At 40.4% G+C, this 24,019-nt stretch overlaps 1 protein-coding gene across 3 annotated transcripts in view; it reads right to left on the reverse strand.

Annotated features, from left to right (window-relative positions):
* The window catches only part of cntn1a (contactin 1a), a 62,062-nt gene that overhangs the window by 29,122 nt on the left and 8,921 nt on the right, over nt 1-24,019 (reverse strand). Inside the window, exons 1-2 of one of the 3 annotated variants that reach the window (XM_085169127.1) lie at nt 8,871-8,973; nt 7,873-8,796 (exon numbers count right to left, since the gene is read on the reverse strand). The exons of 1 other annotated variant lie outside the window; for it this stretch is intronic. The gene's annotated coding sequence lies outside the window, so the exon portion shown is untranslated. Of the gene's footprint in view, nt 1-7,872; nt 8,797-8,870; nt 8,974-14,921; nt 23,468-24,019 lie in introns of those variants that run through there. One more of the 3 variants, XM_085169126.1, reaches the window with a different exon arrangement.

Genomic DNA, 24,019 nt, shown 5'->3' on the forward strand with positions numbered 1-24,019 from the left:
GACGGTCACGATAATGAGACAGGAAAACAAGTATAACTAAGAACAAGGCCAAGAAGAGAGTCAGCTACCAAAGTAAATAAGGAACTAACTGAGAGGATGACAAATGAACACAGAAGTAACCATACAGTATGAAAAATCAGTGGGAAAACTATCACAAATCACGGAGTATCTACAACTCAAACACAACAAGAGCTAAAAGGCTCAAAATGCAAGAGACAAAAGTTTAAAACCACAAGTGAATAAACAAAAATAAACTAAGAAAATAGATCCATATGAGAAAACACCTGAAGATCTGAATAAAAGACACTAAAACATGACATAGGAGGTGACAGGGGAGGATAAATGACACAGAACAAAAGAGGAAACAAATAACTAGGCACAAAAAATAAGAACATTTCTGTTTGGTCAATAATTTCTTTGTGATAACAAAGCTTCTTGGCAATCAATGTTGTACAGTTGGAAAGCCTTTTATTGTCAACAGGCACTGGAAAGAAATGTAAAAGTGTTTAAAGACAAGAAACAGGAGATTATTAAAAACAGACAACTCCACTACAAGCTCTACAACATTGAAGAAATGCACAAAGAGCTGCAGTTCAAGATTCAAGACACGGATTAATGAAGGCTTGCAAATAATACTTGACGAAGCACTGCACAGAAATGCAGGAATCCTTTAAGTGAAGCAGCAACAGAAATGCAGAGCAAGCTCCAAGACGTGGATAAAAAGCATCAAGCGCTGCAAGTAATGTTTGATGACACGCTGGCAAGGAATCCCAAAATGCTTAAAGAGAAAGAGCAACAGGAAGAAATGCAGAGGGAGATCCAACTTATTCTCCAAGACTTGGAGAACAGAAACACTTTTTTATAATGAAGTCAAGGAAAAAACCATGGAGGCCAGGAAAATAAAAGGAAAGAAGAAAAGGAGAAACTGGGAAAATATACAGAGATGCAGTGTAGGATCCAAGAAATCGTGGGGAAAAAACACAACAGCTCCAAGTACTCTAGCTTAAAGTACAGGAACGATTCAAGAAATGTAGAAGAGAAATCAGGAGTTACAACACAGCACAGTATAACAGAAGAAGACACACAAGCATGAGGCAAAGAAAATTCAGGAGGAGAAATACAAAGAACTGAAACAAAGCCAGATTTGAAGAACTGGACAAAAAGTTCAAGAAATTCAAGGAGCCGAACACAGAAACAATCGTTTAAGTAAAAAAAAAAAGCCCAAAAAAAACCCAAACACCAGCTCCAGGAGCAGTTTCAGAAAAAGAATAAAAAAGTGCTTCAGGTTTTTCCAGAAGAAGACCTCTGCTGCTTCATCACATAATCGTGAACAAAAGCTGCCTTTTTCACCTCTCCTCTCTCCCTCCATTACCCTCTCTGCCTTTCTCACCTACCTCCACTACCCTCTCCCTCCTTTCTTCACCCTTTTCCCTCTCTCCCCCTCAACCCCCAACCGGTTGCAGTAGATGGCCTGGTACTGATGGAGGTTTGTTTCCTCCTCACCATTGCCCATCACCGTGCATGCTCATAACGGATTTCTGGAGTTTTCATTTCTCTGTCTCTTTCCTCCTTTCTATCCCTTTCTTTCCCCCTCTTTTTTCCCTTATACTTTTCCTTTACACCACACTTTTTCCCTCTCTTCCTTTCCACTATCACTCCCAACCTGTTTCTTCACTCCTTAGAACAGGGGGTAAGGTAACAGGGGGATAATAAACACAATCAATCATAAAAACATACCCTAGAAGTATCTGTCATGGTTTCCTGATCCTCCTGGTTTGACTCATCCTTTTCTCTCTGTCACTCTCTGTGCTCTCTATCTCCCTATCCTCTGAGTCTGTGTGTGTGTGTGTGTTTATTATTTTTCATTTTTATTATTCAAAGCGTAGTTTTCTTATCACAGCATTACAGTGTCTCTAACGTGGAAACAGAATCACGATCAACTTGTGTCACAGCACATAACAAGTTTAACCAGCCATTTGTCGCCACTACGTGGACCATGACAGTGAAAATTCATCTTCACCACGTCTCTGATTCCCGTCAGCCTCAAAGGCGTCGGATCCTTGAAAGGTTGACACCCGATGATTGGCATTTGGACAATTTCCTGAAGGAACCCTGAGCACTGGTTAAGCTGAGCAGGCGTCTCGTCTCTCACTCACTACCCCTAAAATCTTAACGCCACGCCACCAGCTCTCAGCCTCATTCCCAGTAACACAATATGAAAAGCAACAGCTGTGTGTTTGTGTGTGTGTGAGGGAACACAAAGAGAGCTTTGACAGAGATAAGAAGCCGAGGAGAGATCACATAAAGGTGGAAAATATTTGGCGTGAAATTGTTAATTCAGTATCTTTATTTACTTAAGGGTGTAGAATCAGGTCACACTGGAAACGGTTCATGTGTTTAGAAGAAATTTAAATTGTACTGCCCCCAAAACGAACCCACAGGGAAAGAAAAAAACATTTTTTACATGTTTTGACATTTTGAGAACTGGCAGAGTAATAATACAGAGAAAATTCTCCAATTTACTCCACAGTTTTGTCTGTCGATCAACCCAAACCTGGAGGCCTCGTCTACACGCATATATTAATTTTCTGGTGTTACAGCACTGAGCATCAGCTCAATACCAGCAGACCTGTCTGAGGTCATTCTGGTTTGGTGAGTGTTGATTAGAGTATAATTGAACATGAGGCAGACACTATTGATTCTTTGTGAACAGCCTGAGGTGTCAGCTGGCAGAGACTCAGAGGTGTGACAGTGGGATTGAGATATCAGCACTCGCCAGACAAATGGAGTCTTATTACAGAAAAACGGATTATGACAGAAGAGAGTACATGTAATATGGCAGCTTTGCATGACACAAACAAAGCTGGACTTACTGTATGACTAAACGTTTTAATACGCCGACGCATGGCGGAGACGCACACAAAAATGAGCCGCGCCATAAACAGGCAGACGCACTGTAAACCATACCATGTGCACGGTATGCTGGGACATGATGTCCGAGCTGCACAGCTCCTCGAAAGCCGCAGAGAAGGGATTTCGTCTTTACGCTGGATTGTATCCTAGCAACACTTTTCAAAAGCACCAGTTTCTGTGCTGCGGGGGGTCTTTTGTGACCGGCAATCAAACAACGCAAACACTCATTTTGATCTAGAACAACACCGCTGTTGTGGAACGAAAACCTGGGGTGCTCTGCTCATGTATTGAAGACATTCATCTCTTAATGTCAGGGAAAGGCCGAAAACCCGCCGTTTACTAGAACTGAACCTCTCCTCTCTCCACTTTGCAGCTATACGGCTACTGTAGATAGCTGTAACTCATTAATCATAAACGTTCCTAATAGATGCACTTAAGAGATTAGGGGATACCACAAAAAGCCTTCTTATAGCATTCAAGTACAAAGTGAAAGAACAAATCCCATCTACCTCATTAAGAACTGTTACTTGAGTGAAAAACTGTAAAAACACATAGGACTGGTTCAACACAGCAAAGCAGCAGACTCTGAAAAACAATATTCGGGCCTCCTTCTCTTTTATCTTATTTCTGCAGCCTGAATGCACTTGATGAGCGCTCCAGTCATCACTGTAAATCACAGGACCCCGGACCTCTTCCCCATAAATCATACTTTGGACGTGGCCAGAGCTGCTAACTGTTACTGTTGCAACCAGTGTTGCTTTGCTTTATGAATTTCAATCACATTCTCTCTCTGATTTTTTGCTCCGCTCCAATGGCCAATACTGTCATTTGCTCTGTCAGGTGCTACTGAAATGGAAGTCAGTGAAACCCCTCCTTTTCTGTGTTTAGCCTGATGTGAGTTGCATAATTGAGTTTTTTTTTCTCCTTTTTTTAATACTCAGGCGGCCACAGTGAAGTAAGGAGGAGAAATGGACAGGAAAGAGCACAAAGTAACCATGTGGTAGACTTCAAAAACAAGCACAAATACCATCCACCCCAGAATACCGCCTCAACCCCCCACCACTCCTTACACATACAATCATAATCACCACCACAATCAGTCATTAACATCAGATTTGCAGTAATCTTACAAGAGGAAGCTAAGACGAGGTTAACTCTGGATTGGTCTTAATCAGTTTGAGAGGGGAAAATGAGCACTGCTTAGACACAGCATCATCTCCTGCAGCATCCCAGTCATGCCTTATTTCTCAAGAAGAAGAAAAAACATGTCCTAAATCTAGTAAAGACAAACAGACAAATAAGTGATTGATTGAGGATATAATTAAAAAAAACAGCTAAATAGAAGATAATTAAATTTATTAGTGCACGTCCTTCAATGTGAGACACTGCTGCTTGTCTTCAGTTTTTGGTCGTCCGTGTGCACCCAGAAAGCAGGTTTGTAGTAGGAGGTATGTAGGAGTCCATGCCCTGAACTTCCAAATATATTCTGTGGTTTTGGGCGCCAAGACACCAGCAGAAGTTTCTTAATCATCTGTCTTTAGGGGTGTTTCTTATAGAATGAGAACAACTATAGTTTTATTTCACTACCTAATGATCGTGATGTGCTGTAAATCAGTGTAAGAAATTTAAAACATGATTAGTTGCTTCATTGGCAAACGTAAGATGACAATATTTACGTAACTCTCTTCAGCTGCCACACAAAATGAGAATTCACGCAGACAGCTTGGAGAACCTGCAAACTCCACACAGAAAAGGCCAAATGGTGGATTTAAACCCAGGGCCTTCTTACTGTAAGGGTAATAAAATTTCCTGTCAGCCAGCTTTTTATTTATTCAAAATATTCAAAATTATTAATAATAAATAAAAAAAGAGAGAGAGAACGTTAAGTCAGTTTTCCTTTTAGTTATTTCCTTTTAATTGCTTGGGAACTGCATTTGAACTGTGTGTGCCAGTGTTGGTGCAAATGGCAATGTCAGGCAATGATGTACCTTGATGCCAAGCACAAACATTGAATGCTTTAGTATTTAACAACAACAAAACTTCAACAACTTTTGTTTTTAATCATGTCATGTAATCTCAGACAGAATGCTCATAACTGTTTTCCCCACATCTGCTTTATATTAGGGGTTTAAAAATATCTGATTGATAGATAGATAGATAGATAGATAGATAGATAGATAGATAGATAGATAGATAGATAGATAGATAGATAGATAGATAGATAGATAGATAGATAGATAGATAGATAGATAGATAGAGTAAAATGTCATCACAGAATAAAGTCATTAAAGGAGAGGAATTATGATGACATAGTGTGACATTGGGTCTGACATCATCTCTGAGAGGCAGCTGCATCTTTGTCTGCTTTAAGGGGCACTGCTGTTTAGTCTCTTTAGCTCAATTCATCCAGAGCCCGTGGAGATTGTGTTTTTCTATTTTAGTTTAATGAAGACATGGGGTTAGGATTAGAGGTTTTATACATACACATACAAAATTACATTTACTTTTACTGGTGGCACACTTAAATAAATGAATAAATATTTTTCCCATCAAAATTCAGACAAGAAAGAGAAAGCAAGAAAGACAAGAACATCATTTCATCTTTGCATCCCTGGTAAGATCATAAAATCTTGAGCAAAATCCCACGCCAGCTGTAGTCCATTTATTTGTTATGCTGAATCGGTACAATTTCACCACAGACCAGCGATGATGCATTAGTCTAGCCAATGAATTATTTATGCCAAAATCATTGATTTAGATTTCAACTAAGCCATAGACAGCCCATTTGTCTCGTCAACCCCGACACAGAAAGACGCACTTCATATATTGTATCTGTGTGGAAAATAGGACCTTGGCTACAGGTAAAGATGTTCCTGTCTCTGAGGTGCCTAACAGAATGATTCAGTTAAGTACAGCACACAGACAAGGGCTATCCAAGCCTATTATACAGCAGATAAAACAGTAAGCCCCAAGGCGCACACACAACTACACCTGCAGAAGAAGAAAAAAAAAGCTGCTATCTCTGTGTTTTGTGAAGCATGGACCCCCTGTTGTTAAGCAGGAAATGGTTCGGCACTTGATGGAAAAAATAACTTTATTTTTCAGATTGTAACAGCTTGATTTCTCCCACAGCCAGAATAGAGACTCCTTCCTTTCAGCAGTGTAGGAGTGTAAAGAGCAAGGACGTCTAAAAGCTTCTTTTCAGCAGCTGACACCATGTTTATCTTGTTCCTGCGTTTTAGCAATTAAGCTAACAATGTGCATTAACTGTTTGTCTGATTATTCACTGATAAAGAAAATGATGCTTTCAGATTCAACATCATCTAATTATGAACAACAGTACAGCCCGCAGGGGTGTTCTTTTTGCAAGTTTGAAATCATGTTTCCATTAAATTTAGTGTATGTGTGTGACAGACAGACAGAGAGAGAGAGCACTCTAAATAATGTTATTTTAGCATGTCCATCGTCAGCCTCAGAATAATGTAATCCAGCTTCAGATAATACGGTTATGACTGGCTCTCTTGTCTGTCCTCTCGCTTTCGCGCTCTCTCGCCACACAGAATCTGTCATGCTAATGTAAACTATTTATCGTAACCCCTGCAGTCAACACAATGTCCCCCAACACCACTACCTCCTCCAACCCCCCTTTGGCCACACAGGCTCAGCAACCTCAGCTGACCTGAATATCAATGACTACAGTCTTGAACCCACAAACACTGGAGCTGGCCCGCTGTATGAATGGCATTAACCTCAAATTAAGGAGCGTCTGTAAATTCATGCAAAACCAAGAACCAGAAAATGGAAGGGAAAAGTGACGCGAGTCATTAGAACAATAACAACTTTTATTTTTGATGAAGCAGCTGTCACTGACAGACCACTCGTACTTAGCAGCCAGCATCTAATGCTGCTCCTGAATGGTGAAACCATGAACCCACAACCTCACGGTGACTTGATTTTTCTGACCTTCTTCTTTTTTTGAAAGATGACATCCAGCAGGGGGAAAGAAGACACGGTGAAAACTATTACAAAAAAAGTACGGTGTCGTATTTGTTAGTCGCCTTCATATAACATAACAGAATATGAATGAATGAATAAGATTGACATCTTCTGCCCGGCACTTAGACGCCACCATCACCCTTTGCAAAAACAAAAAAACTTTGCGGATTATTTTTATGTTAATGTAATTAACTGTGATCCAGAAGAGCAATGACCTTTCAGTGCAACAGCCACGGCAGAGTGTGATTCGTCCCTCGGTACAGTAGGGTAATGCACGGGGTGAAAGCTTTCAGATGTGTCTTTCCAAGTATGGAAAGTGTGCCACATCATGTATGATAAATTATGTCAAGAAAGGCAAAAGGTCAGAGGAGACGTGCTTTCCATCAAGAAAAGAGTGCTCCACTTAATTACTTCATGACACATCTGTCCAATAAAGATGTTGGCTAAGCTGTTTCTATGGGAGAGCGCTGACATTCTTTACAAGCTACATGTCTCGGTCCCCATTTACTAATGGAAATATACTGCAGTAAATAACTGTAATTACCTGGCCACAGAGTGTTACTTACACTTGATAAGGAAACGGTATCCTAAAGTATATGAAGAAAAACAATCAATGCCTTCAAATTGCACAAAGAGAAGTCTCAGAGGATTTTTCTTTTCTTCATTGGCTATAGACAATAAATGGTTATAGAACAATAAGAAGATTAATTTAAGTTCTCATTCATCCCCTTATTAGAATGTGTGGGTCTAACATTAGACCAGAGATTAACCAGACAAAGGGAATGTTTAAATATAATCATTAAATAAGCCACAAATACCCCGCTTAATTGCATTATAGTGAAGACAAGCAGGGGGTTACCTATTAGTGGAAAACCATCAGCACTCTGTAAGAGTTGTAAAAGACACACAGAAAAACAATTAGGGCATGATGTGTGTGTGTGTGTGACTTTGCTCAGTGCTTACCTTGCTGCCGAGTGCTATCATGCCAGTGGCTATGTGACGAGATGAGCTACTTAGCGGCCCATGTCCCCATCCCCTCCAACATGCCTGCCAAGTGTCCTAAATACTCTGCTCTATTGTCTGCCTCAGAAACAAGCAATCCTGCTGGATGGAAGCACTCTCTCTCCAAGGTGCAAAGGAGGAGGGAGGGATGATAAGAAAAGAAAAGGCCAATTCCCCGAGCAGGACAGGGAGCCATGCAAATGGGACGCCAATGAGAAGAAGCCTCCCCGCAGTGAGAACGCTTCACAGAGGGGTCTTCTCTTCTCACTGTGGCCTGGCTGTGGTTTAATCTCTTAAGCCCTCTGGTCCCACTCACAGATACGTGTTGAAACACCCACACACAGACACAGAGAAATACAAATTGACACAACATTCACTCCTCGACTTTGCTCCATCATTAGCCTGGCAGGAAGCCACACATAACATCAGCGCTGTCATAATCACCCCCTCTTTATTGTCAGAGAGAACGTAAAGGTAGAAAAGAAATCAATAAAACACAGGCTTCACTGAGAGACGCAGGACCAGCACAGTGAAGATAAGACATGAAGGTGTGTTGTTGCATGTTTGCTGTAAACTTGATGTAATTCTCCCAATCCAAAGCGGATTTCTAGTATATATATTTATGTATGTAGCAGAATGGCAACAACAATTTGGCTATTCTTTGAATTCTTTGAACTAATCTCCACACGTTAAAAAGAAAACACAAGAAAGCAATCACTTGGGAAAGAAGCATTAAGTGTTCTTAGCTTTCTTTTACCTACACTAGCCACAAGATTAATTCTTACTTATAATTCCTCCAATTGGTAAAGTTATTAAGCATCGCACAAATGTAAACTGGGAGTCATCTGACCTCCAAAATGTAAAACTATGACTAAATGATTGAACCTTGAGGCGACATTTGTTGTGATTTGGCGCTATATAAATAAAATTGAATTGAATTGAATTGAATTGAATTGAACCTGTCACTGTGCTTTATCTTTCAAACTGATCTTTACAAACCAGATGCAATATATATACATTATAAGTAAAATCATTATCTGATGTGTGTTTACTTTGGAAACAGATACAAAAAGGACATCATGATTATACACTAGGAATGTGGAACGTGTGTATCATTTTAAATCGTCTTATATTTGTGAAAAATAACTGCAATGGAGAAGTAAAGCTGGATGTATAACTGCTGGATAAACAGAACATATCTATATCTATCTATACATTTCTCTTACTGTAAATACTAACCGCTTTATTATGTCCTTAGTGTCACAATACGGCTGTGTGCAGGCAAGAGTAGGACCCAAACGCAAACTCGCAGAGACAAAAAGTAAACTCAAAAAACACAGCTTTATTGCTGGCGTGGAGTGGGACACGAAAAACAATACAAAACTAAACTGGGGAAACTAAAGCACAAGGAGCCACGGGGGAAAATCACACAGCTATGAGGGAGGACACAACACTGATAAAGAGAAACATGGGGCTTAAATACACTGAGGGATAACGAGGGGGAATGAGCCACAGGAGGAGAGCACAGCTGGGAGTAATTAGGCAGGACGAGACAAGGGAAGCAAAACTAGAAACATTAACATAGGACAGACTGTGAAAGTAAAACAGGAAACACACTGACGGAACTCAAGACATGTAAACTTAACAGACTGGGGAGACAGAACATAGGGACCTGAAACATGGAACAGAAAGGCACAATAGACACAACATGAACATAACAACGCCACAGGGGAAAAGTAAAACAAAATGCAGGAACACAGGACCTCTTTCAAAATAAAATGGGAAACATAATGAAACGCAAACATGACAACATAAGAGACACAGACATGAAGCACATGAAGGACAAGGGAGACTTAACAGGGGTTGGATACACAAGGGGAATCTAATAAACAAATGAACTTTGCTAATCTAATGAACTTAAACATAAACAACATCCAAATAAACTAAAACTTAACACGCTGGGTCAACAGACCCAGGAACATGACACTTAGTACATACAAATATCTGCACTTTTCTTCTGTAACTAAAATAATAACTTTAAAAGTTTAGGGACCATTTTACCGCGTCCTGGAGGGGAAAGAAAGAAAAGCTAAAATAAGTATTGTGCCTTTTGCAAACCTCTTCAGTGGAGCTACTCATGAGCAAACTGCAAAAGGATGATATATTATTCAGCTCTTCCCAGCTGTGAGTTTTTCACTCAACCTGTGGGGGGTATAAGGTTTTTAAGTGCAATCTATTCTATTTAGGGGACAGGAGGCAGCAGTGTTATACAAACGCTCACACACTGCCTTTGGGTTGCAGTAACTAGGAAGATGCTGAGCAAGTGTTACAGAGCAGGGATTTGGTCGAGGGTATACCAGAAGGTTTAAGAAAGGTTTAGCCTTGCAAGGCTCACATAATAAATTCATCTGAGGAAGCTTTCAGTCTGTATCACCACAGCAACTAGATACATTGTATGAAAATGCTAAAAGGAAAAAAAAATAAAGCTTTGCAGTGGGACAACAAAACTCTGAGTATTGGACTGATTAACCTTATTGAATTTGATTAAAATCACACAGAGGCCTCGAATCTTTCAATATGCTATAAGTCACCTTAAATCTGGGGTTCATTAAACTTACATAGGTTATTATGGAAAATAAGAGAGCAAGCAACAGGAGAAATCTATTTTAGTGTTGGAAATGCACTTACAGTAGAATGTACCCAATGAAATCAGGTATCCATGGTACAAATGTCTGCACTAATCCTTCAAGTCATCATTGCAAATGGAGCGGTTCAAGAGAGCTCCAGATGATGCTTGAGACCAAACCCAGTCTAATGACATCCATTAAGATGAAGCACGGTCCCAGAAAAAGTCAGGAGAATTGTGCAAAGAGGTGTAAAGTACTCTTTCTTGCTTTTAGCAAGCACTCTACATCGGTTCGTAAATCATGAGCTCCCTGACTAATCAAAACCAATGCAAATCTCTCAGAAGGAGAGCATGTGGAGCAGAGCACAGAATGCAGTGGCAAAGCATAAGCCTATGTCTGGCTGGATTCTGCTTTTTCTTTCAGCATGATTTACCCAAGCCTTCTGACTCAGCAGAACCCCGCCGGTGACGGGAATAAAAGAGGATCGTTCCCCACCTTCTGTACATATTATTAGAGATGCAGTATATTCAGTTTATGCCATTTAACAACACTACTCTGACCAGAATGGACAAATTTGCGCATTTACAGCTATTTGTTTAGGTAGGTATATTTCTCAGATATTGGATGGTTTGCTGTGCATTATTTTCAGAAAACCTGGCAGCTAATTGGACAACTAATAGTGCAACGTTACTCCCTCCTGAATAGATTAGGGAGGGGGTAATGTTGCATTGCTCATATCATCTTCCTTTTTGTGAACTATTATTAGTTTTTTACTATTGCAGAACATACTGTTGAGTGATTGCTGTGGCAGTTTAAAACACAAAGATTAAAATGCTTTAAGAGCCACACACACAATTTACACACAATGACTGAAGCCTGAAAAAACAAATAACAGATTTTCTTGTGTACGGAAAGCTTAAACAGTAAAATCCAATATCACACTTCATGCACATGAAGGTGGCTTTCTTTTGAATAAATCAAACTGATTCTAATGTGTGATCATCATCAGTGAAATTAAAAATCATCTGCCGCAATTAGTAGTTATCTGCACTTTATGATCAGCAGATCATGCACACTGGATATTTGTGCAAATCAATAAATCACTCAACTCTACTATCTTAAAATAATATGTTGATAACATCCACTAGATTAAAGTATTTTGCACTGGAGTACGACATCCAGCTGTCATAAAAATCACTGCCCTGATTTATTCATCTCTATGAACATGTTTGATGGATGGATGTGGTGATGCATGCCAGCAACATAATGAGCAGAATGGACGCATGGAAGAGAGAAAAAAGAAAGACACAGGTGACACTGTTCATTTGTCTTGTGAACAGTGTCATTTTTGTACTACTGCAGAAACTTCATGCAGAGAAGTAGGGCTCAATGAACATTTTTTTTATTGGGTTTATCCATGTCATTCCCACTTTGAGCTGCAAGCAATGTTTAACTGATTTTATTCCCACAAACATCCTTATGTCCTTCTTTGGCTTTGATTTTGTGCATGTGCGTGCTGATGAACGGGCTTCGAAATAAGGCACAATATGTGTTTAATCAGCACTGTATTACTCAGTAAGAAGTGAAGTATTGGTTTGTGTACTACTCGTCAAGAACAGGTCTGTGAAACTGAGTTTATTAGCCTAATACGTACATAAATTAACTTATAATAGTCCAATAGTCCATGCTACAGTATTGTTTGATCTGAGCTGTTTTGACAGATTGCATGCAGATATGCAGCAAAAATGTATTGTGCACATCAAACATCTACCCCTCATCAGCCAGACACTGTCCACCCTAGTTAAGTATACAGTTAAAAGGTGATATGCAAGCTTTTGTTCTGTTGAATATGCACCCATATAATAAAGGAGGATTGCATAACTTTTCTCTTAACATGACTGTCACTTACCCGTGCATGCACCTTGCACAAATGCATAAATCAGGTTTGGAAATTGCTCAGGTCCTGCTGTCCTATATAAATGTCATTTTAGTCAGTTGTTAGCTGGTTGCCTGGCAATGTGATGGCATCATAAAAAAGCATTTAAATGCATATTCAAGTCTTGCAAATAAATACATTAATATATATCAAAACTGAACTGGAAAAATAGAATTGAACTAAACTGCGATGAATTGATAAACTGAACTGAATTACACTGATACAGTGTTTTTATAAGGTTTTATGGGTGCATAAATGCTAAAATAAAAACTGGTCATTTTAGCCCTCTGGGAAACGGTTGCTAGGCAACATGTTGATGTCATAATATCAGATACTGAAAAGACCCTCGATGAGACTAAGATGTAACAGTTTGCCAAGTCTGGTTGCTCAACTCCTGACTGTGTAGGAGGAGTTCATGGGAGAGACAGACTGAGATTTGGTGTATTAAACTAAGATAATGGTAACAGAGTTCCACTGCTGCTGTTCGTGCTTTATGGATATAAGAACAGGCAACACTACAGTCTCTCAAATGCTTAAAATGAAGCCAACGTAAATTACTCCTGATTACTCAGATATGGTTCCTCCTTAAAAACCTTTTAGTACTTAGAGTCATTCAAAGAGAACAGAAGCACAATGAACTGCCCAGGTTTTGACTTAGGAGAAGGGACTACTTGGGCCCACTCTGCCCAAAAGAGCCTTTGTGTGCATGTTAATGTGAGTAGTGTCGAGAGTTTAAATAAGTAAGGTTCCTTGGAAAAGATGTTCAGCTCTTGTTGCGTTTGTTTGTCAAGCGAAGAGTTGGATTACTCTGATTGCTGGATAGAAAATGAAATTATTATTATTATTATTATTAGTAGTAGTAGTAGTAGTAGTAGTATATATTTTAAAATCTGGATCTGTGTGAGACAGACACTATATCTATCTATCTACATATACATTATCATAGATATATACCTTTTTTTTTTTTTACTGTAGACTGTGACTTTATGAGCTGAGTTATGGCATCTCAGAACTAGTTTTGAAGTCTGTCTGGAAATGAAAGGTGTCTTTCTAAACAGCCACGATGAAGGAGCAGTTTGAAGTACGGCGCCCTGATGCATTTTCACCTCTGCACAGCTGACGAAATGTTACAGCAAACGGTTGACACACTCAAGGTGTGTGGCGAGGGGGTTCCTAACACTAAAGGTTAACATATCTAACAGAACCTAATCTATAATCCTACACCCAAAAACACTACAAATTTGTTTCATCAGGATTATGTATTTATGTAGTTTGAATCATTTTCAGCAGCAGCCTGATAACCAATCAGGAAGCAACCTCAGAAGTCAGATTTTGACAGAAATATTGTTAAATCCGGACAAGTGAATGAAATCATGTTATTCCTGCCCTCATTTAACTACAGCATAGCAAAAAACAACTGAAAAACAGAAATGGGTTTCTTATGTTTTTAATGAAAATGAAAGCAATTTTGAGCTGCAATTCAATGCACCTACTTGGCAGATCTTTCCATAGAAATTTGCTGAAGTGAAAATTAAGTTTGTTTGGCTGCTTGAAAAGATTTCTACTGTAGTACCTTAACACATTGATTAGAAAACCGTATGCACATGCAGGTGTGCCATACAAAGATGCAGAAATTGAGCTAGATGGTGGACTCTTACCACGGGACCATCAGCTATGAAGCAGTTAGAACTTTGTTTAAATACAATAATGTGTTTAGAACAATGCATATTAAGGGCAAAATACATATATACAATACATATTTTGAGGTGGCTATTGCTTTAATAGGCATACCAAGACCCAGCATATCAAAGATATAGCCCTGATGTGAATATATCAAGCATGTTTCATATAATGCAATATGATGTAACAGTCATACACACACAATAAAAAAGAAATGAAGCAATGAATATTTATTGTAATATTAGCCCAAAGATGCATAAGTAAAGTAATGCCTTAAGTAAGAAATGTAAATACGACAAGCCCCAGAAAATCATCTGTGCTGAACTAACAAATATAAATATACAAAAGAAGGAGACAGTGTGTAGAAAAGGATACAGACACTGTGGGTGCTGGATACACAGCCACTTTCCTTATACCAACTTACAAACTCCTGTACAGTCCCACACATACACATGCAAACACACACACACACATACAACGCTTCAATAGGTTTATCCTTTCAGTGTGCAGCACTGCAGTGTTAGGTAGGTTGCTTCATTCTGAGAGGCAGATAATGAGCTATTCCCTCTGCAGAGGACAGAATCCCAGAGCCAGCAGAGCTCAGCAGTGCTACATGCTCCCTCTCTCACACACACACATACAAACATAAGTTGCAATAAGCAAAAAAAAAAAAAAAAGCCGGCAAAACTTTCTAACTCTAAGCACTCCTCTGGCTCCACCACACAGTATACACACAAACCAAACACTGAGCCTACTCTGCCACCCACCTCTGTTCTAGAGCGCACAGCTCTGAGGTGCACAGAGACCCCAACACGCTTGCAGGTACAGTCCCGTTAGCTTGAGTTGGCAGCAGTGAAGCCGGCTGTATATATCCCTGCTACAGTATGCCTGAGGATAAGCTGCTAGTGCTGGCTAGCAACCGCTGTCATGGCATCCTGGACCCCTTCTATCACAGGCACTCAGCAGCGCAGAAACCCCCTCCATCGCATACACAAATGTATTATCACATAAACACTGAGCTGTCAAATCAAAGGGCTTCCCAGCTGTGACCTCACATCACAGTGGAAAAGGAGGAGGATGCGGGAGAGGAGGGGCTGTTTGTGGAGTGTTTTTGCTGTGATATTTCAGGCTGATATTGGTGTGTGTGGCCAGAAGGTACGGCAGCCACAGCAAGAAGGACAAAATTACCACAACAAGGAAGAAAGAGGAGGAAGACTAGAGCATGTACCACGGGGGAGGATGCAGCTGTGAGGGGGGAAGAAAGAACAGTTGTTACAAACAAAATGTTTGCTGCAAAGGTGGTGGCATGCTGTGGGAGGGAGGGAAGAAGACAACTTAATTTTGATACCTGTGAGGGCTGCGTCCATTCCCACAGCTGGACATAAACTTTACAGTCACACTGGAATAACAGCATGAACCAGCCTCACAGAGGGAGCAAGTGCAGCAAAGAAATAAAAAAAATAAACAGAAAAAAGCCGTGGCACATTCAGTGGCTGCAATCTCCACCTTATGCCTCATCCACTCACCCACTCTGGATCAGCTCTTCCTCATGTTGTTTACTTTCTCTTTTTCCCGCTTCCTCATCCTGTTTTCCATATTCTTCTCCCTCTCCTTTAGCCCTATCCACATCTATCATCTCCTGTTTTCTCCATCCCTTCACTTCGTCTCTCATCCATAATGGATGGGTTGGAGATATCCTCTTCCTGTAGTGGACCCTGTGTCCCTGGTGCCAGTCAGCCTGTATTGATTATTGCACCAGAGGAGTCATCAAGGCATAGATAATAGGACTTAGAGTTGCACTAAATCTTCTGCATCATTCCCCTTCCCCCTTCGGGGAGCTGGTCCATGTTTTTCTGTCTTCTACTGTCAAAATGTACATGAATCTAATTAGTAAGTGCGTTCACTGGCTTCATTCAAAGCCAGTGAACGCACAGTGCATTGGTCTGGATTATACAATCAGAAACAATGCAAGACACACAACTGTTTATGCTCAGTTTTCACCAAAGTAGCGCACAAATTGTGTCTTCCTCTTGGCTATATTTGTGTGCCACAGTCTGACGCATGCCACATTAAGGTTCATTAAACAAGATATCTCCTCTGTGCTCTGGCCAGCCTGTCTCTCCTTTGACCCAGGCCTTCATATATAGGTCAACAGTGGCATTCAAGTGACTGATGTATGTCACAAGCACAATACTGCTCTTTTTACGACTGGACATGCAGTCAGTCACGCCCTGCAGCATTATAATGTAACAATGCGTAGGGCAAATCAGAAATCTAAATCTGTTGTTCTCTTCCTGCACCACCTCCTTACAGGAAGGCTTGGCAAGTTGTCCTTGGTACTCCAAGAAGTGTTGAATCTTGAGAAAGCATAGTAGGGCTTCATTAAATGGAGCAATTTTCATGCTCACTGAGCAAAATGCATACAATGCAACATGTGTGGCTAAATGCAAGGAGACAGAAAGAAATATGCCTGGAAAATAACTTTTCGAGCACATGTGAAAAACTTTGGGTGTTATGTGAAGGAAAAGTTAGACGGACATAAATGAAAAGAAATGACATGGTAGCTTATTTTCATACAGCATCTTTCTAATAGAGTGAGTGTCGTTTATTTGTATAACAACAGCAATAACATCAGCAGTACACTGGGCATATTTGGAATTCATAAGAGAAGCCCTTTTAAGATAAAGTAGTCATATAGGATTAAGTTTTATTATACATAAATACAGTTATATAACAAGGCCAGAAACTTGGTTTGAACTATAATGTGAAGAGGTGTTCAACTGATACGCTTTGATAATGTCACGGTCCTGGGTCAGTGACCCAGTGTTTTGAGTTTCTTGTGCCTCTGAGTTTTTTGTATTATGTTCTTAGTTTTCTTTGTTGTCCTAGCTTATTCTTTAGTGTAGTGTCTTAGTTTGGTTTTCTTGTATTCTGTTTAGTTCTCTGAGTATTTAGTAGCTGCCCTCTGTGTCTCTTTGTTGTTGGTGTTGTCTGTGTTTCTTAGTTGCTCTGTCTCCCCTAGTCTAGTTTGCGTCTGTGCTAATTCCTGTTTTACTTTGAAGGTCTGTGTCTCATGTGAGTGTATCCTACTTTGCTCCCTTGTCTCGTCAGTTCTGATTTCTCCCAGCTGTGCTCTCCTTCTGTGTCTCATTCCCCTCGTTACTTCCCAGTGTATTTAAACCCTGTGTTTCTCTGAGTCAGTGTTGCGTCGTCCCTCTTGCTGTGTGGAGCTCCCTGTGAGTTTTAGTTCATTGTTTCCCAGTTTAGCTTAGTTTACTTTGTATGCTCGTTTTTCTGTGACCAGCAAATAAAGCTGTGATTTTGAGTTCATCCCCTGAGTCTGTGAGTCCTGCACTTTGAGTCCTCATCTCCTGCCTGCCACACAGCGTTTCATGACAGATAGCTTTTTAAACTAACCTTAGATAAATACATACCTATAACACTTCTTATTCAAATTCCGATTCTTTCTTCATTATATATATTCCAAATAGCAAACATCTGGGACACAATAAATGGAGAAAATGGGCTAAAATGTGATTTTTAACCAGCTGACGTTGCGGTTAAGTGGCCAGTTGGCTACACCTTTGGTTCAAGTCAGCCGTGAGGTTGCTGTACCTGCTGTTCCTTCATACAATAATTCCAAAAGGCTACAAAAAGGAGTCATTTATTTAATTGAAATTAATATCATACAGGACTTAGCAATATAACATCTGAAACCAGTAATGTTGACATTTGATAAATTTTTACCATATTAGCTGTTTATTATTTACCACTTAACTGAATATTCAATTTAGCTGCAATGTGAAAACAACATGCACATTAACTCGAGTGTAATTAGCTTTTTAGTGTGACACAAATTACTTCATGTATCAGGATTCAAACTGAGCCAAAATGAGCCTTTATAAAACAAAACAGTGAATGCAATACTTTCAATTTCAATTATTAATATTAATATAGCACAAAATCACAACAACAGTTGCCTCAACTTACTTTATATTATAAGAGGAAACATATGCATTAGAAAAAAAAACCCTCAACAATCAGATGACCCTCTAAAGCAAGTATGTGGTGACAATGGAAAGGAAAAACTTTCTTTTAACGGGAAGAAACCTTTTTGTGATTGTAACAGTGAGATTTTGCTGTTATTGTTATGTAAATCTATATTTAGACCAGCAGTGTTCATGAGAGTGGGGGAGCCCATTTAGTAGCGTCTCTAATAACAATCCTGGCTTTTACTCTCATGCACAAACATCCTTACAACAACACAGAGACTCAGAGGAGCCAAGCGATTAGCAGCAAAACGAGTACTCCCATTGCCTTGTGGCAATTGAGCATTTTTTCTGGAGTGGAAAAATAGGTCTGACACATCAGCAAACAAGGTCATAGCGCAGAACACAGGTCCCATGTTTATGCTGCCAAGTGTTCTGTCAGCTTGAAACTCCTTCTCTATCTTTCTCTCCCCGCCTCCCTCAGTGCAGAAACGGTCAAAGAGAAACAACTCTAATCTCTGCCACAACAGCAGAATAGGCAAGTGGACAGCCTCTAATGAGAATAATAACTGTACACCAAAGCATTAACCCGACTCACAGAAAACAGCATCACCAGATCACTCCTCCTCTTTCTATTCACAACCAGCCTCTCGATGTCAGGCTATTCTGTGTTCATTATTCTCATCTTCTGAGAAGACTGTGTGAATAAGCTGCAGGTGAGATCTGAGCAGAGGGGTTTTGAAGTGGGGCTATTAGCAGAGACTTTTCTAATGTGTGCGCGATGGCTGTTATCTTCACCTTGAGTTGCAGAAGTTTGATACAGAGTCAGACCAAAGAGTCCTCTTCTCTATACACCGCTTAATTTCTGTATTTTTCTTCAGCTTTAAAGGAGAACCTCAGACAATCAAAACTGAGCGATTGAGTGCGTGGGTGGACGTGTGCGAATGTGTAGTATGCTTAAGTGCAAGTTTGCTGAAGACTTCAATGATCCCTCACCTCAATACTTAAGTGGACCTTTTCACAACCGGCAAAAGTTATTATGAAATGTCAGACAAAAATATACCTGTCAAGCACACAAGACCAAAATGACTATTGGGACTCAATGCGAATCAGTGAATGCTGCAAGTAAGGCAGGTGCTTCTTACTGCAAAAGATAAAGCGATGCCTTTGCGGACAGGTGTGTGAGACACCAGCCAATCACTGGCATTTATAAATCAATTCACACTCATTATAATACTCGGAGTAATTCCTGGGAAACAGAAACCAGCAGGAGCTCAATCGATGTTTGTCAGAATAGCTCTGATGAATCAAAGACAGTGGATCAGCCTCCCAGTACTGATTCGCTACTCATACCTTAGCATCACTCCTAAAACCCATTGACACCAGAATTAGCATGATTAGAACAATTTATTTCTTCCTGTGCTTCTATTAGTGTTTCTGGTTTTACTGTTTCTCACTGAGATCTAAAGCTTATCCCCGTGAGTTGTAACAATTGCGTTATCCTGCATTTCTACAGTCAGTAAAGCCGGGGGGGGGAGTGTTTAGAGTCTCAATACTTTTGGACAAAAATGACTTTTTTCGAGCTCATTCCTGCGTGTTCAAGACAAGCAAATTAAATTTTTTTATTTGTGCCCAGGAATTAGCCACAGTGAATTCATGTCCCTTAGCAACACAGTGAAATGATTTAGCAGGCAGTGGAGTGAAGCGCTTATTGCTGTGTCAGTTCTCACAGAATGCTGATTGATCTAAACCCACCAGCCTGACAAGATGGATTATTGGATGATTGTGATCTCACAAGTCTTGCCAGAATCTAGATGCCTCATATAGCAGGGACTTACTGACAACGGGAAAGTCATAGTCATCGTCTTTATCTAAAATCAGAGTGGGTCTTGCTAGTTCTCTCAAAAAGACTACGTGAAATGGTCCCCCTCTTCAGTTTACCGAACAGCAGTGCACAGTTTACTGTGCATTAGTGTAATGTACAGTTTGTCTCTTACTCACTGACCAATTATGAGAAGCCCTCTGTCTGCATTATACCCCATGTGCCATTAAGAAAAATTCCCTAGTGGGTTTATATTGGTTTTATTATCACAATATTACAGTGTAGTAACATTGTGATAATAAAGTACAAGCTATATTTAATGTACTACTACAATTATGTTTTCAATACATTAAGACCCATGTATTTTGGAAAGCAATCAGTTAATACAAATCCCACATATATACTCAAGTCCTTCCCAATCAGTGGTGGGTTGTTGAAGAATTCAGGATGAGCACATTTACACTTTTTAAATATTTTTTATATTTTTTATAATCTCTGCAGAATATATCCCTGTAGGGGAACCTATAGCCACAGCTTCACCCATATTCTTATGCCAAACCCCACAGCCACATAAAGACTGCAGAAGAATAAATGAAAACAGGAAAGGCAGACAGGGGCAACAAATTCATGCCGAGTGTGGACGTGCTCAAGCGTTGGGAATGATAATTTAATTTGTTGAACCCATTGTGGCTCCCACTGCTACTGTAGCTTTGATGCAAAAGGAGCCCATTTGCCAAGGGCAGCGCAGAACAATTTGCAGCTTTAAGTCACCAGGACCTGCAGAGATTTGTTTACTTCTAATATTGCCTATTTCCATATTTCTCTCCAAGGCGGATGTGGATGGATGACAGATTATTCCAGAAATTGAAAAAGTAAGAAACAAATCCCTTGGCACTCGCTTTCTGAACAGCACTGGTGCCTGTTTGTCTGGACCACAGTAAGAGGTTGGGGAGAGCACACACTCAGGCCTAACAAGATCTCTGGTATAAAAGACACATGCTGAGTTGTTTACTTTGGTGACTTACCGCTTAACGATTCATTAAACCAACTCAGGCTCAATGAATCCCAAATGAAACATCATAATGCCAAGTTGGGTAGAAATGTAAACACCCTGCGATCTTGCTGATAAATAAGTCATTAAAAAGTGAATGAGGACATGAGATACCCATAAAATATGCTTCCTTGTACGACACCGCATTTATATGATGAAAGGATTTTCTTAAGATTAGAGATTTCCCTTTCTGAAATTTCTCCAAAAGCATTTCAGCTCAAACAAGAGGCCCAGACACCTCCTCCAGAGTTCAAAGTAGACAAGACAAAGCTGGCTTTATTATTCCCTTGACTTCCATTTGCTGTATTGGCCTGTGCTGATGCTTTTAAGCAGCAGCATGGATATTCATGCCTACTCATCAGGAAGTCTTCCCTCACGACTTGTGCCACTGCAGGCTCTACGGTCTCTCTCAATGGGTGCATTTGTGTGTGCAATAATACACCCCTGTGACTTGGCACTCGAGCACCCACTCCTTGAAATAGCTGCAAAAAACAGTCAGCATGAACCCTTATTCAGATTGCTAAAAATCTGAATTTGACAACTAAGACATACAATGCTTGCAGACCATCCGCCCCCATACAGCCCACATGTTCGCGTCCGGAACTGTAAACATACCCGTTCACTTGTGTTTACTGTTGAGCACATGGCCACAGTCAGATGGCCTGTTGGAAAGCAACGTGTGTGCCGACTGACAATGAGAACAGTCTGGGCAAAGACCTGAGTCATTTGGTGCCTCTTTGGCCAAGTAACACCATGTGATCATGGCTCACAACACAGAACAGGTGCCCACTTACAAAAAAAACCCCAAAGAGACGGAGAAAGAGAGAGAGAGATGCAGCAAAAAGAATAAGCGCTTAGATCAATGTCAGACCACAAAAGGTATATTTCTGCAGCGTGGACTAAAATCCTCAAACCCAAAATTGGTACACCATGACACTAGTTGGCTATGTCAGCACGAGTAGGTGCAGATGTGTGGGAGCTCTCTGGCGTTCAGATCACCAGATTATCACTTTACATAAGGAAATCATCTCTTCCCAAGTACAAAGCTGTTTGTGCACAGTCCAACTGCTATTAAAGATAAGGCTCAGACAACCCACGCAGCTACAGATACAGCATTTCCAATCAAGCTGGCTTTCCCTCAAGTAGCAGCAAAAAAACCCTCTAAACTAGGTTAAAAGACTATATGACACTTCAAACAAATGCTTTGTTTGACTCCCTTGCATTTCTGCACACCTACATCTTACTGGGCTTTATCCATTCCTGTGTGGCAGCATATTTCTTAAGACTCACGTGGACTAACTTAGCATTTATTCAGCTTTTTTTTAAACTACTGATATTTATATAATCCATAATTACCCATAACAGTTTACTCAGCAGAAGCCATATTTGAAGAAATTCACATGAAATGACAAAAAAAGAGTACTGATCATATTAGTTTGACATGTAAACAATATTGATTGTTCACTTCAACACTAACCCCACCCCCTCCCCCCGCCTCAGTCATATAGGACACCAGTGTTTTAGCTTGTCTTCTTATCCTCTATTGCAAGGGAGTTAAACAGAAGTCCAACTCCTCATCTTACTATCCTTTGTGGACACAGTGGGGGTTTTTTGTGGCTGTGTGTACAGGATTGTGTGCTTTCTTACTGTGACACTGCACCCTTCACTCTGTCTGTCCTCCACACACTGTGGCCCTGTATGTGCAGCATGAGTGGAGCTGTGTGTTGTAGATAAGAGTCAACTGTGGTGTGGGGCACGTGTGAAAAGACCACCAAAAAAAAAAAACAGGGGGGGATTTAGCTGTCTTTCTCCCAGTCAGATTCACCTCTGGGTGCCCTTTCCTCCACACACTGCCATTACATCGTCCTCATGAATAATCCAGCCTGTGACACTATTCTGTGCTATTCTACTGACACATTTCACCATGAGGCCCAACACATACAGTATGGAAGCTGTCCACTGCAGTGCCCTAGTGAACTACGACTTCCACGCTGTGTATGATGTACAACTTATTTTCGCCGGAACCTTCCTCTGTCTAGACAGACGATAATTAGCTGTATCTTCACCCGTTTATTGTTCATTTGAATTCCATTACAGCAAGGCTGAAATGAGCAAAAGTAGAATAACATATCTTTAATTAAAAGCTGACTGCCCCTTCTCTGTCTCTCTTTTTTCCTTTTCTCTCGCAACCACTCTCACTTGGATGTCTTAGCGAGCACTAGTCTGACTCATGACAATTAAAAGAGAGGCCGAGAACACCGAGAAGGCATGTGTTATTCTTCACGGGGCAATATTGGCCACTTATTCTTGGGGGCAATTTGTTGTTGCTAAGGAAAATGTGAGAATAGTGTCAGCAGCATGAATTAGCAGATTGCAACAGAAGCTCCTCCAGCTACAAACTCAGCCAAGGAAAAGGATGTGGAGGATAATTAGTGCACAAGTTGCACGTATAAGTCAGACACATTTCCCAGAACGCTGGTTTTCAGATCTGAATAATGATATGCCAACTTAAAAGAACAACTTTTGTTCAGGGACATTTTAGAGTAATTCGTCGGAAGCTATTAGTGCTGCTGTATTCTACCGTTAGTGCTATGAGAAAACATGACGCAGGTTGTTACATCACCTTGTGAGTTTGTGAGCCAAATGTGACAATGTCGAGCCAGTGAAATAGTGCAGCCCTGATGTGTCAGCTGGCACGGCAAGGACTTATACAAAGAGTACACTCCTTGGGCTAGGAAAGACTATATAAGCATTCTTTGACTGCTTTTATTCACACTCATTAGCTATGCAGCAAGGGGGCTGATTTGAGACCCTTTGAGAGGATCCAGAGAAACCAGGTCTGTTAGTGTGAAATGGAAAACCGACCTGTTTGTCAGTCTCACCTACACCGAATGCTAATGCTGCTCTCATCAATGGGCTCTTCATGCAGAGATCCAGCCGAGGACATAGGAACTAGCACCAGTAAAATACAACCACAGGGCAGCACAGCAAAGGAGCCAGAAG

Source organism: Neolamprologus multifasciatus, chromosome 7 (genome assembly GCF_963576455.1).
Source record: "Neolamprologus multifasciatus chromosome 7, fNeoMul1.2, whole genome shotgun sequence".
In the NCBI taxonomy this organism is placed as follows: domain Eukaryota; kingdom Metazoa; phylum Chordata; class Actinopteri; order Cichliformes; family Cichlidae; genus Neolamprologus; species Neolamprologus multifasciatus.